Source organism: Phaseolus vulgaris, chromosome 2 (assembly GCF_000499845.2).
Source record: "Phaseolus vulgaris cultivar G19833 chromosome 2, P. vulgaris v2.0, whole genome shotgun sequence".
NCBI classification, from domain to species: Eukaryota; Viridiplantae; Streptophyta; class Magnoliopsida; order Fabales; family Fabaceae; genus Phaseolus; species Phaseolus vulgaris.
Genome location: NC_023758.2, coordinates 8911490 through 8920215, shown reverse-complemented (window position 1 = coordinate 8920215; position 8726 = coordinate 8911490).

Genomic DNA, 8726 nt, shown 5'->3' with positions numbered 1-8726 from the left:
TGCTCCATGCATGCTTGTAAAGACTCTGTCTTTTCTTGTCTAATATTAATGAACACTATCCATGTGAGATCATAAAGTCCTCTTGTTGCGAACTATACCCCAAATTTTTGGAGATCTTAAAGTATTGTGTGTTGCAAGTTTGATCAAGACAGTTTTGTTTCTTCTTCAAGGCATGGTTATTTGATTCCATCAAACATGGGGATATTGTTGGAGATCTTAAAGACTACCTAACTATAGTGTTTGATGAATAAATAGACCTTGAAGAGACGTGAATGTTGTCATATATCTTTATGGGAAGTGAATGTTGTCATAAGCATTAAAGTGGAGCTTTGGAGCCTAATAAGGTTGTCTTAGTAGCTAAGGTAAATTATATTAATAGTTCTTGATATCTTGATCTATTTCTATATCTCAAACCTATATGATGGTAAGCCAAAGCACAAAGCTTTTTGAAAGAAACAAAATTGTTTTTAACCTCTCACGGATTTTTCAATCTGTAAGTTTTTTCAACTAGTTAAAAAATTTTGTTTACACACTCTACATGTTTTTCAATTGATTTTTTGGTGAAACAATTGATTTAAAGTTTTTCAACTATAAAGTTGTTTTGTTTCCAATTTTTTTTGTTTCCACATTCAGGTTTCAGCTTCTCAAAGTTAGTTTTGTTTTCCCTTAGTGTATTTAAAAAATTAAATCTGTTATTTTAACTTTTAACCAGTTGTTTTCTTAACAAATTTTAAATTGTTTTATCAAATAAGTTCTGTTTTTGAAATCTATAAAAGGGAAGTAGGTTCTCTAAGAAAATTATCACTTGAATACACATATTCTACTGTTTTCATAAATTTTTTGAGAGAATTCATTTTTGGAAGGTTCTTTGAAAATCTTTATGAGGTTCTTGTGTTGTCACTTTCACCATTGGCTTGTGAGTAAGAGCTTCTTCAAGGTGCTTCAGATTGGATGTCCAGTTTGTATCTCCTACTAAGTCTGTAAAAAAGGAGTATTTGTTTCATACTTTTTCTTTGATATAAAATTTTGATAGTGTTCTTCTAAGATAAGGTTTCTTGGAGCATAATCTTAGTTGAAATAGTACTTTTCAGTGTATGTTTGTCGTTCTTGTAGGGTTCAAGAGTTATTCTTGAGCAATCTTGTGTAAAAGATTCTTGTGATATAGTGAGATCCATTTTGGTGTGAGATGAGACTGGATATAACTCATTTTTTAGTGAACCAATATAAATCCTTGTGTGCTTAATCAATTGTTTTTGCTGCAGTATTATTGTTTTCAGTTTTCTGTTAATACAATTCCTAAAAAACTATTAATTGCTCTAAAGAACTAAATAACTACAAAGTGTTTTGGGTTTTGAATCTTTCTATTCAAATTAAAATCAAGTTTTTAATAAGTCATAAAGTATTAGAACAAATCAAATTCTTATATTTGAAGACTAAACTTAAAACTGATTTTGTGTAAGTCAATGAGGAGTTTAGAATAGAAAAATTTAAGTGAAAAATATAATCACTTGTTTCGAATACTAATTAGTTGTTTAAATCTGATGGAGAAATTTAAATTTGTTGTTTCTAAAAACAAACTGTTATTTTACTGTCAGGATTACTTAAAGATTACTTTTGCGAAAATTGGTCTAAGTACAATTCACCCTCCCTCTTGAACTTAGACTCCCATAAAGTCAACAAATGGTATCTAGAGTTAGGACTTGTATTTTAACCAAGTTTTATTGATATGACTGAGTTTAATTTGCCTTTTGCTAAAGGTGCATCTATTAATAGACCTCCCATGTTTGGTGGTGTGAATTATGCCTTTTGGAAAATAAGAATGAAAAACTTTATGGAATCAATAGATATGGGAATATGGACTTAGTAAATGGACCGTTTATACCTATGCATGTTGTTAAGGAAGAAACCATTAAAAAAAGCTTAGTCTGAATGGTCTGATAATGAAAAGAAAAAAGCCCAATATGATTCCTTTGCAAAAAATATCATCACCTCTGAATTAAACATAGATGAATTTTTCAAGCAAGAATTAAAACCAGAATTGAAAGCAAGAATTGAAATGTGCTAAAAATTAAACGCAGAAATCAATTCAATAAAGATAAGCACAATTAAAACCATGCTCTGAATACCATATCATGTGAGTTGATTTTAGGATTGCACATTTTATTGGTTGCTCTTTGTTTAAGATTTTTTTGAATTAGCGATTTAAGGTGAGAACCCTAAAAAGATTCTCACTGGACACGAACTTAATCAAGTGGTTATGTATGTGTGAAGGTTCACTTCAGAAGGGCAAAGAGAAAAGAAAATTATAAGGTGAGAAATGATGCAGTGGAGTTAGAGACAAGGAACAAATAAAGAAGAAGAACAAAGTAAAGAACAAATTAGAGAGTAGAAGAAGATGTATATGGAATGGAGAGGAAGAGATGAAGAAAGGAAGAGAACTTATAGGAAGAAATGAAGTCACACTAGTTGGAGCAGAGGGACTCCAAGATGAGTGATGCGTCGCCACTTGAGATATTACCCACTCAAGATAAGACCCAACATGAGAGCTCACAAGTCTCAGCAAATCACTCATGCAGAGTTTCTTTACTTTTCAAATCAAGTTGTGAATACATGAGGCAAGGCACCCTATTTATAGGAAAGGGTGCCTTGGTGGGCAATATAAGGGAGGGGAGAATTGGAATAAGAGAGGGGGCGACCTAGGGTTGGACTTTTGGTCAATGCCGCCCCTAGTCCTAGCTTCTAGAAGCTAGGGCTACCTTCTTGATGTGAGTTGATTTTAGGATTGATCATTAGGTGACACTTTGATATTTATGATTGAGATTTTAAGACAATTAAAGAGTGAAAACCTAAGGAAAATCCCCACTGAACATTAACTTAACCAAGTGGTTAAGTAGATGTGAAGGTTCATTTCACAAAGGCAAAAGGAAAACACAATTATATGGTGAGAATGATGACAAATATGGTGCGTAATTGAACAAACAATAAAGGAACAAAAGAGAAGACCGAATTGAAATTCAAAGAAGCAAAACTAAGAACATGTTTAAGATAGGATAGAATGGAAATGGATAAATGGAAGAGATGATGAAAAGGAGAACTTAGGGATGGTGAAGCAAGGATGAATCACGCCACTTGATGGGATTGAATCACCAAGATGAGTGAAAGGAGGCCGCCACTTGAGAGCTTCATATCTCACAAGATAAAACCAATTTAGGAGGATAACACTCACTCACAACTCACACAAAAAATTGTGCATAATTTCTTTACTATATTTTCAACTTGTAAAATACACTAGGTAGGCCTCCTATTTATAGGCGCAGGAGCCTTAAAGAACAAGCTAAAGGGGTAGGATGGGAAAAGGGAAAAAATGAGCAGCCTTAGGGTTTGACTAAGTCAATCCCGCATCCTAGGCTTGTCCTTCTAGAAACTAGGTCAAAGCTTCCAAATGGGCTAGGAACAAGCTAAAATGTTACCCACACCCCCTATTATGTTAATGGTACCTTATTCTAGCATATCTTTGCTATTTGGACCCCTAAAGTGAGCCCAATTTATTTACAATATATTCTAAACTTTTAAGAAGACTAGCAGGAAGAACTTTAGGTGCTCTAGTTTATAGTTTTTTCTTCTATTGATGTTGTCTCGAGGTTTGGTGGGGCCCGACTTTGTAACTTGAGATGACTGACCCTTTTGGAAATTGTTTGTTGTGTCTTTAGTCATTTGTGGGTTTGTATCACTTCCTACCCTAATGGACTTGGCACAAGCCCAATTTGATAAATACACCCCCTATTATGCCATATGGACCTACTCTAGCCTATTTTTCTATTTGGACCCCCAAAGTAAGCCCAATTTATTTACAAACATATTTTTGTCTTTTAAGAAGACCAGAAGAAAGAACATTTGATGTTATGGTCTATTCGTAGTTCTTCTTTTGTTGAGGTTCGTCTGATTTCGTGGGGCCTTGTCTTGATTGCTGACTGATCATAATGTTAATTGTCTCTTGAATCCTTGGTTTGGCTACTTGGATTGTATCACCAAGACTAAGGGTACCATATGTATTGATTTTTATTTTACAGAAAAATAAAAAGGACAAGAAATTAAATCAGTGGTATTTGAAGCATATGACTAGGGACGTAACTCAATTTGCAGAATTAAAACTGAAAGCTGAAGGATATGCAACCTATGGAGATAATAATCGTGGAAGAATATTGAAACCAAGAGGTCAATAATGATAGAAAATGTTTTATATGTTAAGGGATTGAAACACAGTCTTCTTAGCATTAGTCAACTGTGACAAAGGTTACAAAGTAAATTTTGAATCTGATAAGTGTAAAATCTCAAATGAAGTCACAGGTAAGGTGATCTTCATTGGTAAGAGGTTTAACAACATATATCTCCTTGATATCCATCATAACAATTATGTGAATGAATGCCTTATATCAAAAGAGGATGAATCTTGGTTATGGCATAGAAGATTAGCTCACATTCACACAGATCATCTAAACATATTAAATGCTAAAGAACTTGTTTCTGATTTACCTAACATAAAATTTCAAAATAATAGACTATGATGCATGTGTAAAAGGCAAATGATCCTGCCTGTTGACCAGAACGCTGGAAACTGCCTCGTCAAAGGATCGACGTGTGCACCGCTTCAAACCTCCGTCCTTCCTCAAGATCCACCTCAAGAACCTGCAAAAGAACAGAGCGGCGCCGCTGCGGCCGATCGCACTCCAACGCCCAAGTCAGTGACCGAACCACCAAATACTAAGAGCAAGAACACTCAAGAAATCTCAAGGAACCGTGCAATGTTCTCTCTCACAGTAAGCTCTAGAACTCGCAAGCGTAAAGAGTATAATCTAAACGTGCGTACCTCAGAAAGTTCGTGAGAACTCTTATATACCTGGTCACTTTCTCTCTCCTGGCAGTTACGGACCTGGACACGTGGCTCGCATCCAGTCGTACACGTGCCACCATCTAGAGCCTCCTTGACTTGGGCGCTGCTTCTGACTCTCTTTTTGACTAAGTTACTTATGCATGGTACTGCCCAGTGCATAGCTAACTTGGGAGCGCGATCTCTACTGGAATTGGCGAGTTAGGGTGCTCTCGTACACCTTCCCTGTGGTCTCGCCGGCCGCCTTCATAATCTGCACCCCCTTCATCTTCGGCGATGTGCTTGTTCTGGTGATCTCCAATCACTTGGTCGCCTGAGTTTACCATCTGGCGACTTCATCTTCAACTGGGCGATCGCCTGGTATGCTGGAGATCGGAGCACGCCAACTTAATAACTGGCGATTACACGAACCCCCCGACTTCCTTCCCTTCTGCGGATCTGGCGCCTTGTCAACACGCCTACACTGTAGCTTGGTGCCACGTCATCACTTCCGACTACCAGGGCGGTACACAAGCCCCCCAGTCTTAAGCGAAGACTTGTCCAGCGAAAAGACTGAAAGAGTCACGTCAACACCGATCTACGTGGCACTGACGCAGAATTCCAAGCGGTTGTACCTTCTGCTTCTCTGACACGTGGCTTCATCAACGGTTACCTGCAGTTACCGTTTGCGCTTCCCAAACCCATTTCGAAAAACCCTTAAACCCATTTTCGCTCTACTGTTCCATCACTTTTCTTCGCATTCTCAAACGCTCCAACTTCCCTCTGCAAAAAAGCTCTCGACGTTCTTCAACTTCCCGAATCACCAACATTCTTCATCGCCCTCCTGATCATAAAAAGGTACTTCCTTTCCTTCTTCTGCTAGTTTTCACTGCATTTTAACCGATTCGCATCATCCTGTAACTGTCTGGTGCATATGTTGTGGGTTGTTTTTGCTATTTCTCCTTCTTCGTAACTTAGGGCTTTATCGTTGTTGCAACGAACCTTCGTTCGTTCGTCTTTTCACCCTTCGTTCATGGTTAGAGTCAGCCCCTGCAAGTCCTGATTACCTTTTCCTTTCTTCTTCCTTTGCAGCTTCCATCATGACTCGCTCCAAGATCACCCCGAATCCACCTCCTTCATCGCGAAACCCTTCCTCACAAGCACACAACCCACCGCGAGCGCGCGGTGCCTCATCTTCTCAGGCTGAAAGGCCTGCACCTTCCCGCCCCAACCTGGCCCAGGCTGCTCTGCCTGCCACCGGAGGAGCCCCCGTTCCCCCACCAGACTTCAAAACCTTGTATCCCTGGGCCAACTCGACCCTCTTGAGGGAAACTTCTTCTGTGAACACTGCTGGGCAGTTTTGCGGTTGACTAAGGGGGATGAGCCTCACCAAACATTCCACAAGGAGCACGACAAGAAGATGACCGTGCTGCCTTGCCCCCCCGAGCTGCCTGTTTGTGCTGACGACAAGGCGAGCAACGATGGGCCCTTCTGCTTCGTCTACACAACTTTGTTCAAGAAGGTGAAACTGAAGTTTCCCTTCACCCGCTTCGAGAGGGAGCTCCTTACCGAGCTCAACATCGCCGCCGCCTAGCTCCATCCCAACAACTGGGCGTTTGTGCGAGCATTCCAAGTTATGTGCGACCATCTGGGGTTGCCAGCATCGGTGGATGTATTCCTGTTCCTTTTTGAAGCCAAGCACCCAGGAGACCGCCTGTGGGTAAGCTTGAATGGGATTGCTGGGAGGTCGATCCTCTCTATCTTCCAGCAATCCTATAAGGACTGGAAGGGGAAGTTCGTCCAAGTGCGCCCCAACGACAAGGACGCTTCCCTACTCGACGGTTTCCCCTTGTACTGGGTGAACAAGGGGAACAAAGAGTCCAAGAGCTGCTTTAGGAGACCCAGAAGTCCTGATAGCATGGGCGCCTTGGACAGAGACCTTTGCTTCTTTTGGAAGAGCGTGGCAGATGCCAACATCACCTTCCTCACCACCACGCTCATCAGCTTCGAGTTCTTCGAGGACCAACTCGAAATCCGTATAGGTTAGAACGCCTAAGCTCTTGCTTTAATGCTGCTTCTGTTAACTGTTCCTGGGCGTCCTGTGCGTTGTGCACAAGACTTTGGTTTTATTTTTCTGCACTCTCTACCTGCTTTGCTGCACATTGCCTCATGCATTGATTTTCTCTCTGAACTAACCCATGCATTTTTGCTCATGCAGATAACATGCTGGGTAAGGGTAAGCTTGCTGAATTGAGGGCGCTCGCCCAAACCCATGGGTTGGCGACGGGCTCTCAAACAGTGCCCAACTCTGTGGTGGAGATCGCCGCCGCACAGGGCCGATCGCCACCTAAGGGCCCAGCTCCTTCCGATGTCCAACCCGCCGCCCCTCGCAAAAAACTTGTCCTCAAAAGACCCAAGAGGAAAGCTCCCCAGGTGATCCACGAGGAGGAAGAGGAGGACGACGAGGCCACTGAAGATGGCCTTGTTACGAAGAGGAAGAGGGTGGCACCTTCTTCACCACCTGCACCACCCCCTCTTCCCACATCAACGCCGCCATCCACGCCTGCTCCTCCTCCATCATCGCCACCCCCACAAGCTCTTGTTTCGCCAGTCCAAGCCATTCCACTGGCCACTGCACCACCTGCGGTTGAGGCCCTCGAGCCAAACTTCATGGAGGACCCCCCGAGTGCCTCCACGCCGTTCGTATCAGCTGAAGGGGGTCCTCCATCAAATGCCTCAGCCGCAGACGCTGCTCCAATCGGGGATGAGGTTGCTCATACCTCTCCAATCCTAATTACCGAATCCCCGACGTCGCCACCGCGCTCAGAAGCACTTACTGAAGAACCAACTAGAGAAGGTGGCGACGAAAACCAACAACAGGCCCACCCGGTGCCTCTATAAGCAGCAAACCTCCCTCTTGAGGTCACGAGGATGTGGGAGCCTCTATCTGCCAAGCTGAAGACGATAGCAGAAGACATTCCCACCATCATAACCAGGGCCGTGGAGAGCTCCACCAGGAGGCTCCAAGACGACCTCTTCAACCTTAGGACTGAGAACAGCACCATCAGGGTTGAGGTGGAGAAGTTGTCTGCCAATCTGACACTCGCGGAGATTGAACACTCCCGAGTAGAAGATGCGATGAGCACCGAGCTCAAGTTGGCGCACAAGGAGGCCACTGATCTCTGCCATAAGGTACAACAACTGGCTTAAGAAAAGATCGAACTGGAGAGCAAGATTGTGCCTTATCGCGTCAAGGTAGCTGACCTGGAGGCTCTCATAAAAATTGACGCCGCCAAGGTGAAGAAATTGGAGCAAAGGTCAGCCGACCGAGAGACCTTCCTTGGAAAGGTGGAGAAAGCGAGGGATGACGCCATGGCTGAGCTCGCCGAGGCCAACAAGGAAAAAGGGGAGCTCGCTGCCGAATTGGGCCAAGTGCAAGCAGAATCTAAGAAGGTTGCTGAAGACCTTCTCCAGGCTCAAGAAACCAACGAACAACTCAAGAAGCAAGTAGAAGAGCTGGAGCAGCAGAACAAGGGGCTGAAAGAACAAACTGAATTCGCCTGCTTGTTCCCCGATCTGGATCTCAGCATGGTGTCTCTTGATAACGAGGTAGTGGATGGGAAAGTGGTTCCCGCTGAAGACTGATCAGTTTACTCCATCCACTGCTTGTTTCCTTTTGTGTATAACTTGTAATAAACTTTTTATCTTCTCGTACATATGTTCTGAACTGATATTTACTTAATGAAATTACCTTGGCATTTCTTCTTATGACTTCTTCAACTGCTTTAACTTTCCTTGCGCGATTTACTTCGAAGAAATGACTTAGCGAAATCGTAGGCACGATCTTGCACTTAACTGT